Source organism: Mauremys reevesii, linkage group 17 (genome assembly GCF_016161935.1).
Source record: "Mauremys reevesii isolate NIE-2019 linkage group 17, ASM1616193v1, whole genome shotgun sequence".
Taxonomy (NCBI): domain Eukaryota; kingdom Metazoa; phylum Chordata; order Testudines; family Geoemydidae; genus Mauremys; species Mauremys reevesii.
In genome coordinates, this window is record NC_052639.1 from 25,618,701 (window position 1) to 25,639,264 (window position 20,564).

A 20,564-nucleotide genomic window follows, 5' to 3' on the forward strand; every position below is an offset into this window, starting at 1 on the left:
CAATGATCAAGTGATCTTCCTCCTGCCATCCATCTCCATCCTCTGACAAACAGAGGCTAGGGACACCATTCTTACCCATCCTCGCTAATAGCCATTTATGGACTTAGCCACCATGAATTTATCCAGTTCCCTTTTAAACATTGTTATAGTCCTAGCCTTCACAACCTCCTCAGGTAAGGAGTTCCACAAGTTGACTGTGCGCTGCATGAAGAAGAACTTCCTTTTATTTGTTTTAAACCTGCTGCCTATTAATTTCATTTGGTGACCTCTAGTTCTTGTATTATGGGAATAAGTAAATAACTTTTCCTTATCCACTTTCTCAATGTCACTCATGACTTTATACACCTCTGTCATATCCCCCCTTAGTCTCCTCTTTTCCAAGCTGAAGAGTCCTAGCCTCTTTAATCTTTCCTCGTATGGGACCCTCTCCAAACCCCTAATCATATTAGTTGCCCTTTTTGAACCTTTTCTAGTGCTAGAATATCTTTTTGAGGTGAGGAGACCACATCTGTACACAGTATTCGAGATGTGGGCGTACCATGGATTTATATAAGGGCAATACTATATTCTCCGTCTTGTTCTCTATCCCCTTTTTAACGATTCCTAACATCCTGTTTGCTTTTTTGATCGCCTCTGCACACTGCATGGACATCTTCAGAGAACTATCCACAATGACTCCAAGATCTTTTTCCTGACGTTGTAGCTAAATTAGCCCCCATCATATTGTATGTATATTTGGGGTTATTTTTCCCAATGTGCATTACTTTACCTTTATCCACATTAAATTTCATGTGCCCTTTTGTTGCCCAATCACTTAGTTTTGTGAGAGCTTTTGAAGTTCTTCACAATCTGCTTAACTATCTTGAGTAGTTTAGTATCACCTGTAAACTTTGCCACCTCACTGTTTACCCCTTTCTCCAGATCATTTATGAATAAATTGAATAGGATTGGTCCTAGGACTGACCCTTGGGGAACACCACTAGTTACCCCTCTCCATTCTGAGAATTTACCATTAATTCCTACCCTTTGTTCCCTGTCTTTTAACCAGTTCTCAATCCATGAAAGGACCTTCCCTTTTATCCCATGACAACTTAATTTACGTAAGAGCCTTTGGTGAGGACCTTGTCAAAGGCTTTCAGGAAATCAAGTACACTATGTCCAGCGGATCCCATTGTCCACATGTTTGTTGACCCCTTCAAAGAACTCTAATAGATTAGTAAGACACGATTTCCCTTTACAGAAACCATGTTGACTACTGCTCAATAATTTATGTTTTTCTATGTGTCTGACAATTTTATTCTTAACTATTGTTTCAACTAATTTGCCCGGTACCGACGTTAGACTTACCGGTCTGTAATTGCGGGATCACCTCTAGCGCCCTTTTTAAATATTGGCATTACATTAGCTAACTTCCAATCATTGGGTAAGCCGATTTAAAGGACAGGTTACAAACGTTAGTTAATAGTTCCGCAACTTCACATTTGAGTTCTTTCAGAACTATTGGGTGAATGCCATCTGGTCAGTGACTTGTGAATGTTGAGTTTATCAATTAATTCCAAAACCTCCTCTAGTGACACTTCAATCTGTGACAGTTCCTCAGATTTGTCACCTACAAAAGCCAGCTCAGGTTTGGGAATCTCCCTAACATCCTCAGCCGTGAAGACTGAAGCAAAGAATTCATTTAGTTTCTCCGCAATGACTTTATCGTCTTTAAGCGCTCCTTTTGTATTTTGATCGTCAAGGGCCCCACTGGTTGTTTAGCAGGCTTCCTGCTTCTGATGTACTCAAAAACATTTTGTTATTACCTTTGGAGTTTTGGCTAGCCGTTCTTCAAACTCTTCTTTGGCTTTTCTTATTACACTCTTGCACTTAAGTTGGCAGTGTTTATGCTCCTTTCTATTTGCCTCACTAGGATTTGACGTCCAATTTTTAAAGGAAGTCTTTTTATCTCTCACTGCTTCTTTTACATGGTTGTTAAGCCACGATGGCTCTTTTTTAGTTCTTTTACTGTGTTTCTTAATTTGGGGTATACATTGAAGTTGGGCCTCTATTATGGTGTCTTTAAAAAGGGCCCATGCAACTTGCAGGGATTTCATTTTAGTCACTCTACCTTTTAACTTTTGTTTAACTTTTGTTTACCTAACCATCTGCTTCCTCACCATGGGGAACAGGGGCAGAAAATGCTTTTTAAAAAGCCTTTTGAAAAGTAAAAAGTAAAACAAGCCAAGCAACCCCCTCCCTTGCTTTGTGCTGGGTGCCCAGCTGTGGGCTTGTGTGTGTGGGGGAGGGTGGCGGGAGAGGTGTTCTGAGCACACTCCGGTCAGGGAAGGGGGGGAGTTGGCCAAAGGGGCAGGTTGAATCTTTAGCAGAGAATTCCTTTCTCCATTGTGTTAGCTAAGCGTTGCTGTTAAATGTCAGCCGACAAATGCAGCATTTGAAACAATCCGACTCTAAATCCCCCACCCTCTCAGTTGCTGTAGTTCTCACATCCTCTGCTCTTGTGATGTCACCACATGACATAGTGTCTTATTCCCATAGTGTCCCGTAGGTTAGACAGGAATAAGTTTATGAGGTAAAAACTGAAGCATAACTCCATCCCTTCCTCCTTTTGACTTCGGAAAAATAAATCCTGTCGCCTCCCTCAGTCCCAACCCAGCCCCACCGGCGCTGCTGCGGCTTGGAGACAGGTGCCCTCTCATCTGGCCCTGAGCTGCTGTGGAGAGAGGGCTGGAGGGGGCAGTTCTTTCTCCCTGGGGCAACCTGCTCCCCAATCTCCTCATTCCCAGCACCACCCCAGAGCCCTCACCCCCTGCGCACCGACCCTCTGCTCCAATGCTGAGACCCTCATCGCTAGCCCCACTCCAGAGCCTGCACCCCCAGCCGGAGCCCTTACATCACTGCGCCCCACCCCCACCCCCAAGCCTCTCCCACACTCCAAACCTTTCAGCCTCACCCCTGCCACACACCATCCATGTGCAGAATGAATTTTGTAAGAGTGCAATATGCAGGTGATGTGTCACACCTCACCTCCATATTTGTTCCCAAAACAAAATTCATTCCACACATGGACATAACAAATTAGAGGAAACACTGCTCCTGACTTTCAGCCTCTCTCTCACATCTTGAATTTCACACACTGAGTGATCAGAATAAAGTGCCCTCAAGTGAGCTAGAGACCAACAGTGATTCATAGTAATTATTCAGCAAGTATTTTAGAAGACCTAGGACATTACTGAAAATCATGACCTGCCAAGAGACAATTAATGGAGAGAAGCAGCCAGATTAATTCCATACATTGGATTGGTTGTGACTTATTTGCCTGATTTGAAAAGAGACCAAACTGACCTGAGTCTCCTTGGTGTCGATAGCCCCCTGCTCAGCCACTCAGCACTGAGACTCTGAGGGCAGGAGGCTGAGGGGTCTCACCAGTTGTCCCAAAGGACGGCCCAGGACACCATCAGAGGATCACTCTCAGACCCAGACCCACCTCTTGGTGAGGACCTCCCGCAATAAGACCAATACCCCTCCCTGCCCGCACTCCAGACCCATCCCTCCTAGGTAGAGGAGGGAAGCTGGAAAAGGGAAAAAGAAGCAAGAGAAGAGGAGAAAGGAGGGAGGAAAGAGGAAAAGATAAACCAAAAGGATACACCCCAATGTCCCCAGGGATTCCAATCATCAAAACCTAGGAGAAATCAAATTCTGCCACCTGAAGCCAGTGCTGTATGGGCCTAGAATGCTGCCTGCGCCAGGTGGATCAGACGGAACAGGTTCCAAACCTCTCTGAGCCTCTTACCTTCTCAAAGGGAAGTTTGTTTTCGGCACAATCAGTGGGAGAAAACTCCACAGAGGTTCCTCCTCATGCTCACAACTCTGAATCCTAATTCTCTCTCAGCCCTCGAGGAGAGACCTCGCGAAGGTGACTTGCGGCAGCAAAGCCGGGAGGTCTCAGAGACTGGCCTGGCCCTGCACCTCTGTCCTGCCCGGCTGATGTCGGGGTCTCTCTGTGAGGTCACCCTCCCCAACACCTTTGCCCAATAGGCCGAGTTCCTGCAAAATGCCTTTGTGATGTCACTGCCACACCCACCCTCCCCTCAAAGCTGATGTCCTGCCCCTGGCCAGACTCGTTGGGTGTTTGAGTTGTTTCCTGGATCTGAGGTTGCCAACTTATGACACAAGTTATCTGCACTATCTAGCACAAGTTATCTGCACTGTTCACACAAGTACAGGCATCTCTGCTCACTTTGGCTAAAGAGAAATGGGTCCCTTTGCAAAATCAAACACTGACAAATGAGAGCAAGACACTGTATGATTTCTAGAGCTGATATAGGGCAATTGGTTCAGCTTCATTATGATTGCATCATCCATGACTTCTAGGAATAACATGATGCAATTCATATCATGTATGAGGCAATACCAGCTTCAGATTGTATCCTTCATTGTTTTGTCTATAAAGCAAGTACTGTCCAGAGCCATTCATAGATTTATTCATAGATCCAGTCAAAGATGGATTTTAGTCATTACTGGTTTAAATTGAGATCCCGTCCCTTTATAACTCACTTATCCTCCGCCATTCCCAAGTCAAGGGTCATAAATACTGACTCAATAGCATATCTTGAAAACTAGAGCCAATCAAGAATTTTAAGCATCATTTTCGTTCTCAGTGACCCAGAATTAGTAAAGTTGGACTCCATTTATTTCAGAAGCATTTTGGCTGTAGAGCAGTGTAACAAGCCTCTCCTAGCTGCCTCCTGGTGGGGGGAGGCTGGGGAGCTGTGGGGACCTGTTTGAGAGGGTCACTAGTAGCAGCATAGCACAGGAGGTGTCCTATCGGGTTGAGTCATTGCAGATGATGATGTAGTGCAGCAGACCCCCGTTTTGCCAACCGTGCATTAGGCAGCTTTCCATGTTAAGCGAACTCCCAGTGCCCACAGGTGCAGCAGCCGGCGATTTGTCCTGTGGCCGCTAGGTGGCGCTGCAGCCTGGAAATTTCCCGTTCCCCCGGGAATGGGAAGGTTTGATAAGGTGAGCTGGCTCCACCCGGCCCCGGGGAGATGCCGTCAGTGGGGTATGCTGTGTAAGGGCTGAAAGTCAATTTTACTGGCATTTTATGATCTTTCAATCATGAAGGGGAGGAACTGCTTACCCTGACTGAAGCATCTTATCTCGTTTCCAAATTGAAGTGTCTCCTCTTTGTGTGCGAAGAGACAGTTTAAGGGGACGCCACAAACGGGAGATGCCTTTGGTTTGGAAAACGAAATATTTTTGCAAAGATTTTTCATCCAAATTGATTTAGGATTAATGGGGTCAAATTCCATGCTGTGCCCTGTGGCTTTAAGGCATTGGAGAACTGCTGAAGAGGTTAAAGGCCGCAGAGCTGGGTAGCTGGGTGTGGTGCCTCCAAAGTTATTGTGCTCTGGTGAGACTGAGCAGTTGTGGGGATTGTTGAAGCTCTGGTGTTTACATGCACATAGAAATTGTAATGAAACTCCATTTTTAAAACCACTCATGTCTGGGAATGGAAGAGACTCTTTGAAATAAGTGTCCCCTTCATACTCTTCAAGATCACTGGCTCCAACACTCAGCTGCCTCAGGGAACTCAGTGGTGGTGCATTTGAGGGCGGATCGAGAGGTTTCTGGTTCAAGTCCAGCTGCTCTCTTACATGTCCTCTTTTTTAATTGATCTATATTTTCATATCCATCTCCTGTATGTTCAGGAGTTCCGCTGAACGGGGACGTGAAATGAATTTAATCATTCAATATATTCCTGTTAAAATGTACAAACACTGAGCAAAGCTGTCCATCAGCTGAAATCCGTTCCGGTCCTCTGAGGCGGTAGTTTGTTTTCATTCTTGAAACAAAGATAGAGTACGACTGTAGATGTGCAGGTCCTTGTTCTCCACGAGCGATGCTGTGCAGAAGAAGAAGAACCAGTGGCAATCAAGTGGACACTAGGGAGTTTAGACTTGCCTTCCAAGGGGAGTATTGGGGGCAAAAGACATATCTGGCTTCAAGACTACACTTAATACATTTATGAAGGGGATGGTATGATGGGCTAGCCTAGTTTTGGCAATGAATTAGGCAATTGATCTTTGATTCTCAGCAGGTAAGTATGCCCAGTGGTCTGGATGGGATGTTAGATGGGTTGGGATGTGAGTTACTGCAGAGAATTCTCTCGTGGGTGCTGGCTGGTGAGTCTTGCCCACATGCTAAGGGTTTAAGTGATCAGCATCTTTGGGGTCGGGAAGGAATTTTCCTCCAGGGCAGATTGGCAGAGGCCCTGGAGGTTTCTCGCCTTCCTCTGCAGCATGGGGCACTGGTCACTTGCTAGAGGATTCTCTGCAGCTTGAGGTCTTCAAAGCACAATTTGAGGAGTTCAGTAAGTCAGACATAGGTTAGGGGTTTGCTATAGAAGTGGATGGGTGAGATTGTGTGGCCTGCGTTGTGAAGGAGGTGGGACTAGATGATCATTATGGTCCCTTCTGACCTTCGAGTCTATGAGTCTATGAGCCCATGAGACCATGGGAGGGTGGGAGGAGCTGTGAGGCCGGCGGGTGTGTGCGGTACAGGGCATTTGGAGTGTGGAGCTGCTGGGGGCCGGTGGGTGCCTGGGCTGCTGTTGCTGCCCCAGCCGGGTCTGTATGGGGAGAGATCTGCATTAGCCCCCTTTGTGCCCAGCTCTGGGGGCAGGAGGGTTCGGACTCTTTGCGGTGGCTGGAGCCAGCCGCTGAGCCGGAGCCTGCCGGCGAGGAGAGACCTGGGAAAGAGCTGCGGCTGAGCAGGAAAGTGAGTCTGAATTCAGCTCTCACTGCCCCAGATCTGCCGCTGAGGCCAAAGCAGAGGTTCTTTTGGTTCAGTTCTTGGGTAACCTGCATTGAGCTGTGCGCTCATTGCTTACAATCCCTTCAAGCCTATCTTTGCATAGTTAATCAATGTGTGTTCTATTTCCCCCTAAAACTCTTCGTTTTGCTAGATGTGGTTGGGGCACCTGCTCAGGACCAGAGAATGGTGCATGATCCACTCCACTAGGAGGAGGAGCAGACTGGGTAATAAAGTGATCCCGTCAGGCTTTTGGCCAGGGCAAGTCGCTGCAGCACTGGGGACCTAGGCTGGGAGCTGGGGAGAAGCTTCCTGGTCCCTGCAGCTGGGTGTGTCCCTGCCTGTGCAAAGGTTTGTGTGAGTGCAGGGACGGGAGCGAGCTGCATCTTCTCCCAGCAGCAGTGTGAGAGGGAGCCCAGGCTGGGGAGACAGAGAGCTCAGCGGTACCCCAGCTCCAAGTTGCACCCCTTGGGGCCTTTAAACGTTAGGAACCATCAGAGTTAAGGTGACGTTTATAAACTTTGTGCAGTGCTGTTGTGCATGCGTGTTATGATACAGACTCACAAGCGTGGCCTTGGGGTGAATTCTCTGCCCCCGACAGCCTGTGAGCGCGAGGAGGAGCCTCCTTGGGGTTTTCCCCTTTCCCACTGCTAATTGAGTGAGAAGACAGACGTCCCTGTGGAGCAGATAAGAGCCTCAGAGAGGTTTCATGTTGTAGCACCTCAGCTCCTACCTATTACTTGGGAACAGCTCGGCTCCTACCATTTTCAGGGCATTCAGAGAAATGGACCCCTGAGCCCCAGAAGGAACTGCAAGGGAAGCCCAGAGCTCTCACTTCAGATGCCAGGCAGAAGCCCTGAGCCCAGGTACCCAGAGTGCCGTCAGGAGTTGGGAAGGGCATGAAAGTCCTGAGCCCAGTGCCCCAGCCCTGGCTGCAGCCACAGGGGGCCAGAAGCTCTGAGTCCGGGCACCCAGAGATGTGACTATAGCAGAAGCTGCCAAGGCCAAAGCCCTGAGCCCAACACCGGGCTGATGCAGCACACTCACTTCTGCATTGCCTCTGCAAGTGCGTCTGATATCCCCACGGAGAGGAAGTCCTGTCCCCAGCCGGGCAGAGAAACAGCTAGGAGGCCCCTGCTGGGTTCTCCTGGCTGGGGGGTCCAGCAGGACAGGGAGATCGGATTTCACGGGGCAGGGCTAATTCGATCTAGCCAAAAATGGCACAACAAGAACCAATGGCTGTCAGCTGAAGTGTAAAAATTTCGTAACCTTTTAATCGTTTTTGAAAATCCTGACTTTCTTTTCCTAATTATTTTATGGTTTATTTTATTAATGAAAGCAAACAAGTAACGTTAAATGAAGGGGTTTTTGGTTTGTTACTTTCCTTATTTTTTTTCTTAATATATAATAGTTTTTTTCTTTCTATGTACTGTTTAAACAATGAAGCTCTTACTCATCTGTTCTTTTCAATATATATTTTATTGCCATTCTTATCTTTGTGAAGGTCCCTTTTTCACCACTCAATCCTGTGTTTATCAGAGAATTGAACGTAATTAAATTAAACTGTATTAAAACAAAACTCATTTTATGCAACTTCAGTTTCCGCTAAAGTTCTAAGCTATAACCCTGAATGTGCAAGGAGCAGATAAACAATATCCAAGAAAAAGAGCTGGAATTTTTCATCTTATTTTCACCTAGTCCTTACTAAGGAAAGTAGCAAACAATTGCCCTTTGTAAAGAAACACTGCACCCTACTACAGTACAAACTCAAATGAGCACAGCAGGAGGCTATCGTGGCTATCCACATCTGGCCCTGTTTCTTTACAAACTTCCTTTCTGTAATGATGCTCTGGTAATAAGGGTTCAATCAGTCATCAAAGGTAGCTCTAGCAATGGTAGACAGGTTGCTATACATTCTCATAAGTATGCAAATGAACTGGAGGGACGGGTGCTGAGTGGTGGATCCTCTCTGATGTCACAATGCTACTGCTCAGCCAGCACCAGGTAGCAGCAAATGTGCAGTGTGTATGAGGAGGAGGAGGAACAGGGTTTCCCAGGGCTCCTGTTTCCCCAAATTTCCTAAAGAAGACAATAACCTAACTACATAGAACACGCATTAATGATGATGCCACACACATGATAATTAGTCACTGAAATTTGATTCAAGTCTCGCATGGCTTTTTTAGAAACAAGGGTTCCAAAAAAGGAGAGACCTTGTAAAACAGAAAATGTTGATGCTCTGATGTATTTGCAGTTGTGTTAAAATTGAATACTGTGACGTTACATGTTGGGCAGCGTTTCTGTACGTGCTTGCATGCTAGGCAGCTCAGTAAGGCAGAACAAACTTGGGACTTAGCACCAGTCAGTCAGCAGGTACCCAGTGAGTTGTGCCTCTCTGTTATAGGCAGTAGCCTATGTTCTCTCCCTCTGATTTTTGGGTTCTTATGTGCTATTGTTCTGGTCTTAATAAACAAATTGACAAGATATTGCAAACTTTCAGCAAGAATATTTTATGTTTTCTCTAACTTGTCTGCTTGTGTGCCACAAAACAGAAAAGCCACAGTCTAAAAAAAAATAAAAAAAAATCTGAAGCCAAAAGTCCTTTCGAAAGAAAAAAAAAAAGAAAGTTTTCCAGCACAACATTTATTTCAGCTGGGAAATGTTGATTCCTTGTAATTGAGACATTCCCTGGGAACACGTCCATCTCAATGAAATGTTGTTTGGTGGGCTTCCCCACCAAAATGGAAGAGTGGAAGAGTTCAAATGTTGTTGTAGGAGAGTCACAGCATTGCCACCCTCACTGCCGTCCTGCCTTCAGACCTGGGCTTGGAGGGAAGGAGCCATCAACCGTTCTGAAACTACAAGACATTCCCAAATGTGGAGGTGGCCACAGGGGTCAGAAGCCCTGAGCCTGGGCACCCAGAGATGTGGCTGAAGCAGAAGCTGCCAAGGCCAAAGCCCTGATCCCAATGACAGGCTGATGCAGTGCACTTGCTTCTGCACTGCCTCTGGAGGTGCATCTGATATCCCTACGGAGAGCATCCATACAGGAAGTCCTGTCCCAAATCCAGAAGACAAACAGCTAGGAGGCACCTACTGGGGTGCTCCTGCCTGAGGGGCTCCCAGCAGGACAGGGGAGATCGGATTTCATGGGGCAAGGCTAATTCAATCTAGCCATGAAAGGCACAACAAGAACCAATGGCGGTCAGCTGAAGCCTGAGAAATTCAAATGTAATGTAAGGCACACATTTTTGTCAGGGGGAGACACTCGCCACTGGAACAAATTACCTAGGGAAAGGTGGATTCTCTGTTTCCAGCTATCCTCACATCACAACTTGTTGTCATTCTGGAAGGTGCCTTTTAGTGAATTCCTACAAGCAATTGGGCTTAATATGGTGCTAAGTGTGTGAAATTTCATAGCCTGAGAAATAGAGGCCGGATTAGGCCATCAAATTGTTCTCAACTGACACCTCTGTGAAAAACTCATTGTGGGGTGAGGAACAGACTCTGCTGTTTTACTGGGTAGCCTGCTTGCTCCCCAGAATCAATAATGACCAAGTGGGGAGATCTTGGGTGCAACTCAAACATCGAACCGGGCTGGCCAGGGCAGACATCAGGCCTGCAAGGGAAAGGTGAGTGTGGCAGTGACTTCACAAAGGCCTTTGGCAGGAATTCAGCCTATTGGGCAAAGACGATGAGGCGGATGTGACCTCACAGAGCTCCCTTGACAACAGCCAGGCAGGACAGGGATGGGGCAGGGGGAAGCTCGGAGACCCCTGTAGCCTGGTTGCAGCAAGCCTCCATCTTTGCTGTCTCTCTGTGAGGACCAAGGGATTGGTGGGGAGGAGATACTTTGTGAGTTTTTTTCATTTCTGTGTTTAGATTTTGTCGAAAGAAGTCATCACCTGTGTAGAAAGTAAGACAAAATATAGGCTCTGTGTACAAGATAGAGGATTCAAACCTGGGAACCACCAACTCTGAAAAAGACTTGGGGTCATGGGGGATAATCAGCTCCCCATGAGTTCCCAGTGGCCAAAGGGGCAAATGTGACTCTTGGAGCCATACAAAGAGCAGAATCTCAAGTAGAAATAGAGAGGTTCCATATTTGTGTACTGAGCACTGGTGCAACCACTCCTGGAAAATTGTGTCCACTTCTGGTGTCCACAGTTTGAGACAGATGCTCTCACATTGACAGGGTTCACAGAAGAGCCACATGAATGATGAAAGGATTAGAAAACCCTCCTTGTGCTGACAGAGTACAGCAGCTCATTCAAAGAGAAGGTTAAGCGGTGAGCCTAAGGGAAGAAATATTTACTAATGAGCTCTTCACTTTAGCAGATAAAGGTTAAGAGCAGACAATGGCTGAAAGTTGAAGCCTAGACCAATTCACACTAGAGAGAAAGCGCGCATTTTTAACCTGAGGGTTTGGAGCCATTCACCAAGGGTTGTGCTGGATCCTCCACAACTGGCCTTTTTTTAAAAAAAATCAAGATTGTGTGATTTTCTAAACAATTTGCTTTAATTTCTGTGGGAATTATTTTCAGGAAATTCAATGTCCGATGTCAAATAGAAAGTCAGACCAGAGTGGTTCCTTTTGGCCTTGGAATTTATGAATCTGTGACTCGCTGCTGGTGTTTGAAATTTGTCCTTTTGGGCTTCCCTCTTCCTCCTTTCCTCTTTTCTCATCTTCTCTTTCCTCTTATTCCATTTCTTCCTGCTGATCTTCTTCCTGGGATCAGGTAATGAAAGTCTGCATCATCATGGAAATGCACAAGAGGACTGAATTAAGGGTGCCCAGGGCAACACTTATTTGGACATTTGCTAACAAGAGAACGTAAAATTTCGTAATCTTTTAATCGTTTTTGAAAATCTTGACTTTGTATTTCCTAATTATTTTATGGTTTATTTTATTGATGAAAGCAAACGTAAGTAATGTTAAATGAGGGGTTTTGGTTTGTTAATTTCCCTATTTTTTCTTAATATATAATAGTTTTTCTTTCTATGTACTGTTTAAACAATGAAGCTCTTACTCATCTGTTGTTTTCAGTATATATTTTATTGCCATTCTTATCTTTGTGACAGTCCCTTTTTCACCACTCAATGCTGTGTTTATCAGAGAATTGAAAGTAATTAAATTAAACTGTATTAAAACAAAACTCATTTTATGCAACTTCAGTTTCAGTGAAAGTTCTAAGCTATTACCCTGAATGTGCAAGGAGCAGATAAACAATATCCAACAAAAAGCTGGACTTTTTCATCTTATTTTCACCTAGTCCCTACTAAGGAAAGTAGCAAACAATTGCCCTTTGTAAAGAAACACTGCACCGTACTACAGTACAAACCCAAATGAGCACAGCAGGATGCTATGGCGGCTATCCACATCTGGCCCTGTTTCATTACAAGCTTCCTTTCTGTAATGATGTTCTGGTAATAAGGAGGCAATCAGTTGTCAAAGGTAGCTCATGCCATGGTAGCCAGGTTGCTAGTCATTTTCCCCAAGTATAAGTACATAAGAACGGCCATACCGGCTCAGACCAAAGGTCCATCTAGCCCGTCCCTGCATCCCCCCAGCCCTGTCCTCCGTCCCGTCCTGTCTCCATCCGTCCCTGTCCCCTTCGTCCCCTCCGTCCTGTCCCTGCATGCCCCAGCCCTGTCCTCCGTCCTGTCCCCTGTCTCCATCCGTCCCTGCCCCCTCCGTCCCGTCCCTGCATCCCCCCAGCCCTGTCCTCTGTCCTGTCCCGTCTCCATCCGTCCCTGCCCCCACCGTCCCCTGCATCCCCCAGCCCTGTCCTCTGTCCTGTCCCGTCTCCATCCGTCCCTGTCCCTTCGTCCCCTCCGTCCCATCCCTGCGTCCCCCAGCCCTGTCCTCTGTCCCGTCCCATGTCTCCATCCGTCCCCTCCAGTTCATTTGCAGCCCAGCTCAGCCCCGGTCACTCTCGCCAGCTGGGGCCGGGCAGCTCCCCTGCGCTGCGATCCAGCACCGGGCACCGCGGAGCACCGGGCAGGCTGTGCAGGGTGGGGAGGGATACTCGCATTGCTGACACCTGCCTGCCTCAGGGCTTTCTCCCTGCCCGCCGCGAGGATCGCGAGGGAGGGCAGCAGCGTGCCGCTGAGAGCCGTGTCCAATTGGCCGGGTGGCTGCCTGCAGACAGCACGGGGGAGAGAACCAGACAGCCCTGTAACGCCGCCGCTGCTCGGGACCCGGATCCACGCTGCTGTGCCACCGAGACCCATCAAGTGCCACGGGAGCGGGGGACACCCCCCCCACCCCATGGAAGTGTCAGGGGCTGCTCGGGCTGGGAGCCCGGCGGAGAGTCCAGCTGGGGAGAGGCTCAAAGGGGGGGGGGGTAAAAACGTTGCACCAAAAATATGAAAAAGTTGCAAGACAAAAACCCTTTAATTACAGCTCGGACGGGCCCCTCCGGAGCAGGGGGGCGGGGCCAGCCGCGGTCCCGCCGCCGGGCAGCGGCAGCAGCATGAGGCAGCAGGAGGGGGCGGCGCGAGACGGCTCCGGGATTCCTGCTCGCGCCGCTGCCGGGGAGCCGCTGCTGCTGCGAGCTGGTGCGCGGGGTGGAGGGGTGTCCTCGCGGGCGGGGCTCGCGCCCAGAGCGCTGACACTGTCCGTTGGGAACTGTGACACGCCGCGCCCACTTGTGACGTCACCGCCCTCTGCCCCCGCCCAACCAGCGTGGTCACCCGGGCTCCGCCCACTGTCGCCGCGGCAACCACCAAAACAAACGTTCTCGGAACACGTGGGGCAGGGAGGGGGGTAAGGATGGGCCGTGACGCAAACAAAGCAGCTGGCTGGCAGCGCGCGGCAATGACGTCAGCGAGGAGGAGTCCGCGACGCAAGGGCGGCTCCTCCCCCCGCCCCCCCGCTCGCGGTCAGCGACCCGGCGCCTCGCGCACCTGTGCTGGAGGGGAGGCGGCGGCGGATGCAGGGACGGGACGGATGGATGCAGGGCCGGGACTGAGGGGACGGTGGGGGCCGGGACGGTTGGAGACGGGACGGGATGGAGGACAGGGCTGGGGGGATGCAGGGATGGGACGGAGGGGACGAAGGGGGCAGGGACGGATGGACAGAGCGGACGGGACAGAGGACAGGGCTGGGGGGACGCAGGGAAGGGAGTGAAGGATGGACGGAGCGGGAGGGTGACCAGATCGCAAGCGTGAACTATCAGGCCACGTTGGTGGAGCTGGGGGGGAGACAGACAGACACAGGTGCGCAGCCCCGTTGGGAGGCAGAGGCACACTGGTCCGCCTGGCCGTGTGCTACCAGCGTGCCCTTTCCTATGTGTCCTAAGTCATTCCTATGTTATTCCATAACATTCCTATGTGCCATAACATTCTTATGTGCTGAATAAGAGCACATAACATTCCTGTGTTCCCCTCCCAACACCAGGAGGGGAGTGTGTGTGTGTGTGCCCTTTCCTATTCTTATGTGCTGATCAGTACTGTGGTAGCAGAACTGAAACTGAAAAGGTAGCAGGCAGGACTATGCACAAAGAGAAAAGGGATGTAGACCTGCCCTTTGTACCCTGCAGGACCTTTGGTCACAGGCCCTTCCTAATTTGGGGGGAACCAAGGAATATAAAAAGTAATCTCTTGTAAATTGAACCAATGTTGTCTGACTGCTAGAGTTGGAATCTTGATACTAATTTTTCCTAGTGATTGTAAGTTATTTACAGTCACCTGGCTGGCCTTTGAGGACTGACAAATCACAGCCAGAAGCTCTTTGATTTTTGGGAAGGCCCCAGATCATTTTGCAGCTGGAGTGAGCAGCACCACTCAGGCTACCGTTGATACACTAGGACCATCACAAGTTCTTCTGCTGAGCATCCAGCATGACGTTTGACCACAAAAAGGGGCAGACAAATAGAAGAGGCAATATAGTATGTAGTGGGCTCAGGGATGAGAACAAAGGACTAATCCTAGCGTTGACACTGGCTCCCACTGTGGCCCTGGTCAAGTCACATAGGCCAAAATTTCCATACTTGAGTGCCTATAGTTATGTACCTAAATCATTGACTTCAATAGGGTATTAGAGCAGTGGAAGCTACTCCAGCCATTGATCTTTTCCCATTTTGCATACTGAGGAGGGAGAGTGCTTCCTTGTGTCCCCCCTTGCAAGGATTCCCAGCACCCACGAGTTACTAATGTGGGTATTGAACATAAAATTTTCTACCATGCAAAAATACATTTTGTTTTCAAACAATCCAAGGACTTAGTTGACACGGAGAATTTTTTAGAAAAAGGGCAAAATAGCTTGACATTTCAAAAGAAATGACTGTTTAATTTTCTTTATAGTTCAAACATTATTTTAAAGGAGTTGAACTCAGATGTTCCTGAGGTTTAACAAGGACTTGTATACATAGCTCCCAGAATGGAACCTGTGCAAACAAAAAATAAACAATAATAGTGTCTTTTAAATTCACTGTATTTTTAAAGACACACAGAGGAGAATCAGCCAGGCTGATTCATTGTATTTTCCCTGTGCTGATGAAGGAATTAGAGACAATAACAGAGCTTGACAAAACCAGCTAAAGCCACCAAACCAACTGGAGGGTTAAATCTATCAATCAGCAGTAAATATGAAATATAGGGGTGGAATCAGGCGATGCCCTGGGAGAAGCTCCAGAGAACTCCTCTTCCCCAAATGTCAGAAGAGGGAAGGTGCTGGGATTTTTATCCGAATGCCCTCCCTGAGTCCTATTTAGAGATTCAGGTTCTTTAACATTATAGCTGTCCCAAGTTTGCATAGTGCAATGCTTGAATTTACATGACGAGAAAGTAGAGAGTAAGTAGTAAAGTTCTTCCAATTTTAAACTAGATGTATATTAAATTAAATCTGTGCTAATTAATCAGATGCATAAAGGGTATTTAAGACAACAGCTCAGCCCCTCTCACCCACCCTCTCCATCACCATTGTCAACTTTCTCTGGATGTGTTTTTATGGATAAACTGAACTGATCTGACTGGCTGAATCAAACAATAAGTTGTTCTAAACGAATCACGATGCTTCAGGTCAATAACTGTTTGGGAAACATCTGTTACTTTACTGCTTCAACATTCAGCTGAGAAAATTATTAGATATATATTCTGATAATTTGAACAGAAACAAAGTCATCGTAACAGAACATTGAGAGAGGATCAAAGCCTTAGGTTTTGAAAATAAATATCACATGTCAACATTTTTTCCATAAATGCTTCGCAGCGGAGACCATTATCCTAAGATAACATTCTCCAGCAGAGAGATGATCTCTTAATTAGAGCAATATGTAAACTACTTTAGGATGCTTGATATAAATCCTGCAAACTGATTCATTGATACTTTTACTAAGATGAATTTTGATATCATGGGATAAAATCCTGGCCCTATTGTAGTTTATAGAACGAGGAGTACTCGTGTCACCTTAGAGACTAACACATTTATTTGGGCATAAGCTTTCATGGGCTAAAACCCACTTCATCAGATGCATGCAGTGGAAAATACAGTAAGAAGATACATATACAGAGAACATGAAAAAATGGGGGTTGCCATACCAACTCTAACAAGATTAATCAATTAAGGTGAGATATTATCAGCAGGAGAAAAAAAAACCTTTTGTAGTGATAATCAGGGTAGCAAACAGTTGACAAGAAGGTGTGAGTAACACTAGGGGAAAAATTAGCATGGGGAATTTTTTTTGGAAAAGTTATTTTGTTGAAGAATTGCAACTTTTAGGTCTGTAATCAAGCGTCCAGGGAGGTTGAAGTGTTCTCCGACTGGTTTTTGAATGTTATAATTCTTGACGTCTGATTTGTGTCCTTTTATTCTTTTATGTAGAGACTGTCTGGGTTGGCCAATGTATATGGCAGAGGGGCATTGCTGGCACATGATGGCATATATCACGTTGGTAGATGTGCAGGTGAAGGAGCCCCTGATGGTGGGGCTGATGTGATTAGGTCCTATGATGGTGTCCCCTGAATAGATATGTGGACTGAGTTGGCAACTGGCTTTGTTGCAAGGATAGGTTCCTTGGTTATTGTTGTTGTGTGGTGTGTGCTTGCTTCAGGTTGGGGGGCTGTCTGTAAGCGAGGACTGTCCTGTCTCCCAAGGTCTGTGAGAGTGAGGGATCATCCTTCAGGATAGGTTGTAGATCCTTGATGATGCGCTGGAGAGGTTTTAGTTGGGGGCTGAAGGTGACGGCTAGTGGCGTTCTGTTATTTTCTTTGTTGGGCCTGTCCTGTGGTAGGTCACTTCAGGGTACTCTTCTGGCTCTGGAACACCTGGCATTGGCCACTGTCGGTAGACAGATACTGGGCTAGATGGACCTTTGGTCTGAGCCGATATGGCCGTTCTTATGTTCTTATACTTGGGGAAAATGACTAGCAACCTGGCTACCATGGCATGAGCTACCTTTGACAACTGATTGCCTCCTTATTACCAGAACATCATTACAGAAAGGAAGCTTGTAATGAAACAGGGCCAGATGTGGATAGCCGGGATAGCCTCCTGCTGTGCTCATTTGGGTTTGTACTGTAGTACAGTGCAGTGTTTCTTTACAAAGGGCAATTGTTTGCTACTTTCCTTAGTAGGGACTAGGTGAAAATAAGATGAAAAGTCCAGCTTTTGTTGGATATTGTTTATCTGCTCCTTGCACATTCAGGGTAATAGCTTAGAACTTTCACTGAAACTGAAGTTGCATAAAATGAGTTTTGTTTTAATACAGTTTAATTTAATTACTTTCAATTCTCTGATAAACACAGCATTGAGTGGTGAAAAAGGGACTGTCACAAAGATAAGAATGGCAATAAAATATATACTGAAAACAACAGATGAGTAAGAGCTTCATTGTTTAAACAGTACATAGAAAGAAAAAACTATTATATATTAAGAAAAAAATAGGGAAATTAACAAACCAAAAACCCCCTCATTTAACATTACTTACGTTTGCTTTCATCAATAAAATAAACCATAAAATAATTAGGAAATACAAAGTCAAGATTTTCAAAAACGATTAAAAGATTACGAAATTTTACGTTCTCTTGTTAGCAAATGTCCAAATAAGTGTTGCCCTGGGCACCCTTAATTCAGTCCTCTTGTGCATTTCCATGATGATGCAGACTTTCATTACCTGATCCCAGGAAGAAGATCAGCAGGAAGAAATGGAATAAGAGGAAGAGAAGATGAGAAAAGAGGAAAGGAGGAAGAGGGAAGCCCAAAGGACAAATTTCAAACACCGCAGCGAGTCACAGATTCATAAATTCCAAGGCCAAAAGGAACCACTCTGGTCTGACTTTCTATTTGACATCGGACATTGAATTTCCCTGAAAATAATTCCCACAGAAATTAAAGCAAATTGTTTAGAAAATCACACAATCTTGATTTTTTTTAAAAAAGGCCAGTTGTGGAGGATCCAGCACAACCCTTGGTGAATGGCTCCAAACCCTCAGGTTAAAAATGCGCTTTCTCTCTAGTGTGAATTGGTCTAGGCTTCAACTTTCAGCCATTGTCTGCTCTTAACCTTTATCTGCTAAAGTGAAGAGCTCATTAGTAAATATTTCTTCCCTTAGGCTCACCGCTTAACCTTCTCTTTGAATGAGCTGCTGTACTCTGTCAGCACAAGGAGGGTTTTCTAATCCTTTCATCATTCATGTGGCTCTTCTGTGAACCCTGTCCAATGTGACAGCATCTGTCTCAAACTGTGGACACCAGAAGTGGACACAATTTTCCAGGAGTGGTTGCACCAGTGCTCAGTACACAAATATGGAACCTCTCTATTTCCACTTGAGATTCTGCTCTTTGTATGGCTCCAAGAGTCACATTTGCCCCTTTGGCCACTGGGAACTCATGGGGAGCTGATTATCCCCCATGACCCCAAGTCTTTTTCAGAGTTGGTGGTTCCCAGGTTTGAATCCTCTATCTTGTACACAGAGCCTATATTTTGTCTTACTTTCTACACAGGTGATGACTTCTTTCGACAAAATCTAAACACAGAAATGACAAAACTCACAAAGTATCTCCTCCCCACCAATCCCCTTGGTCCTCACAGAGAGACAGCAAAGATGGAGGCTTGCTGCAACCAGGCTACAGGGGTCTCGAGCTTCCCCCTGCCCCATCCCTGTCCTGCCTGGCTGTTGTCAAGGGAGCTCTGTGAGGTCACATCCGCCTCATCGTCTTTGCCCAATAGGCTGAATTCCTGCCAAAGGCCTTTGTGAAGTCACTGCCACACTCAACTTTCCCTTGCAGGCCTGATGTCTGCCCCTGGCCAGCCCGGTTCGATGTTTGAGTTGCACCCCAAGATCTCCCCACTTGGTCATTATTGATTCTGGGGAGCAAGCAGGCTACCCAGTAAAACAGCAGAGTCTGTTCCTCACCCCACAATGAGTTTTTCACAGAGGTGTCAGTTGAGAAACAATTTGATGGCCTAATCCGGCCTCTATTTCTCAGGCTATGAAATTTCACACACTTAGCACCATATTAAGCCCAATTGCTTGTAGGAATTCACTAAAAGGCACTTTCCAGAATGACAACAAGTTGTGATGTGAGGATAGCTGGAAACAGAGAATCCACCTTTCCCCTAGGTAATTTGTTCCAGTGGCTAGTGTCTCTCACTGTCAAAAATGTGTGCCTTACATTTCATTTGAATTTCTCAGGCTTCAGCTGACAGCCATTGGTTCTTGTTGTGCCTTTCTTGGCTAGATTGAATTAGCCTTGCCCCATGAAATCCGATCTCCTGTCCTGCTGGGAGCCCCTCAGGCAGGAGCACCCCAGTAGGTGCCTCCTAGCTGTTTGTCTTCTGGATTTGGGACAGGACTTCCCCTGTATGGATGCTCTCCGTAGGGATATCAGATGCACCTCCAGAGGCAGTGCAGAAGCAAGTGCACTGCATCAGCCTGTCATTGGGATCAGGGCTTTGGCCTTGGCAGCTTCTGCTTCAGCCACATCTCTGGGTGCCCAGGCTCAGGGCTTCTGACCCCTGTGGCCACCTCCACATTTGGGAATGTCTTGTAGTTTCAGAACGGTTGATGGCTCCTTCCCTCCAAGCCCAGGTCTGAAGGCAGGACGGCAGTGAGGGTGGCAATGCTGTGACTCTCCTACAACAACATTTGAACTCTTCCACTCTTCCATTTTGGTGGGGAAGCCCACCAAACAACATTTCATTGAGATGGACGTGTTCCCAGGGAATGTCTCAATTACAAGGAATCAACATTTCCCAGCTGAAATAAATGTTGTGCTGGAAAACTTTCTTTTATTTTTTCTTTCGAAAGGACTTTTGGCTTCAGATTTTTTTTTTTTTTTTAGACTGTGGCTTTTCTGTTTTGTGGCACACAAGCAGACAAGTTAGAGAAAACATAAAATATTCTTGCTGAAAGTTTGCAATATCTTGTCAATTTGTTTATTAAGACCAGAACAATAGCACATAAGAACCCAAAAATCAGAGGGAGAGAACATAAGCTACTGCCTATAACAGAGAGGCACAACTCACTGGGTACCTGCTGACTGACTGGTGCTAAGTCCCAAGTTTGTTCTGCCTTACTGAGCTGCCTAGCATGCAAGCACGTACAGAAACGCTGCCCAACATGTAACGTCACAGTATTCAATTTTAACACAACTGCAAATACATCAGAGCATCAACATTTTCTGTTTTACAAGGTCTCTCCTTTTTTGGAACCCTTGTTTCTAAAAAAGCCATGCGAGACTTGAATCAAATTTCAGTGACTAATTATCATGTGTGTGGCATCATCATTAATGCCTGTTCTAT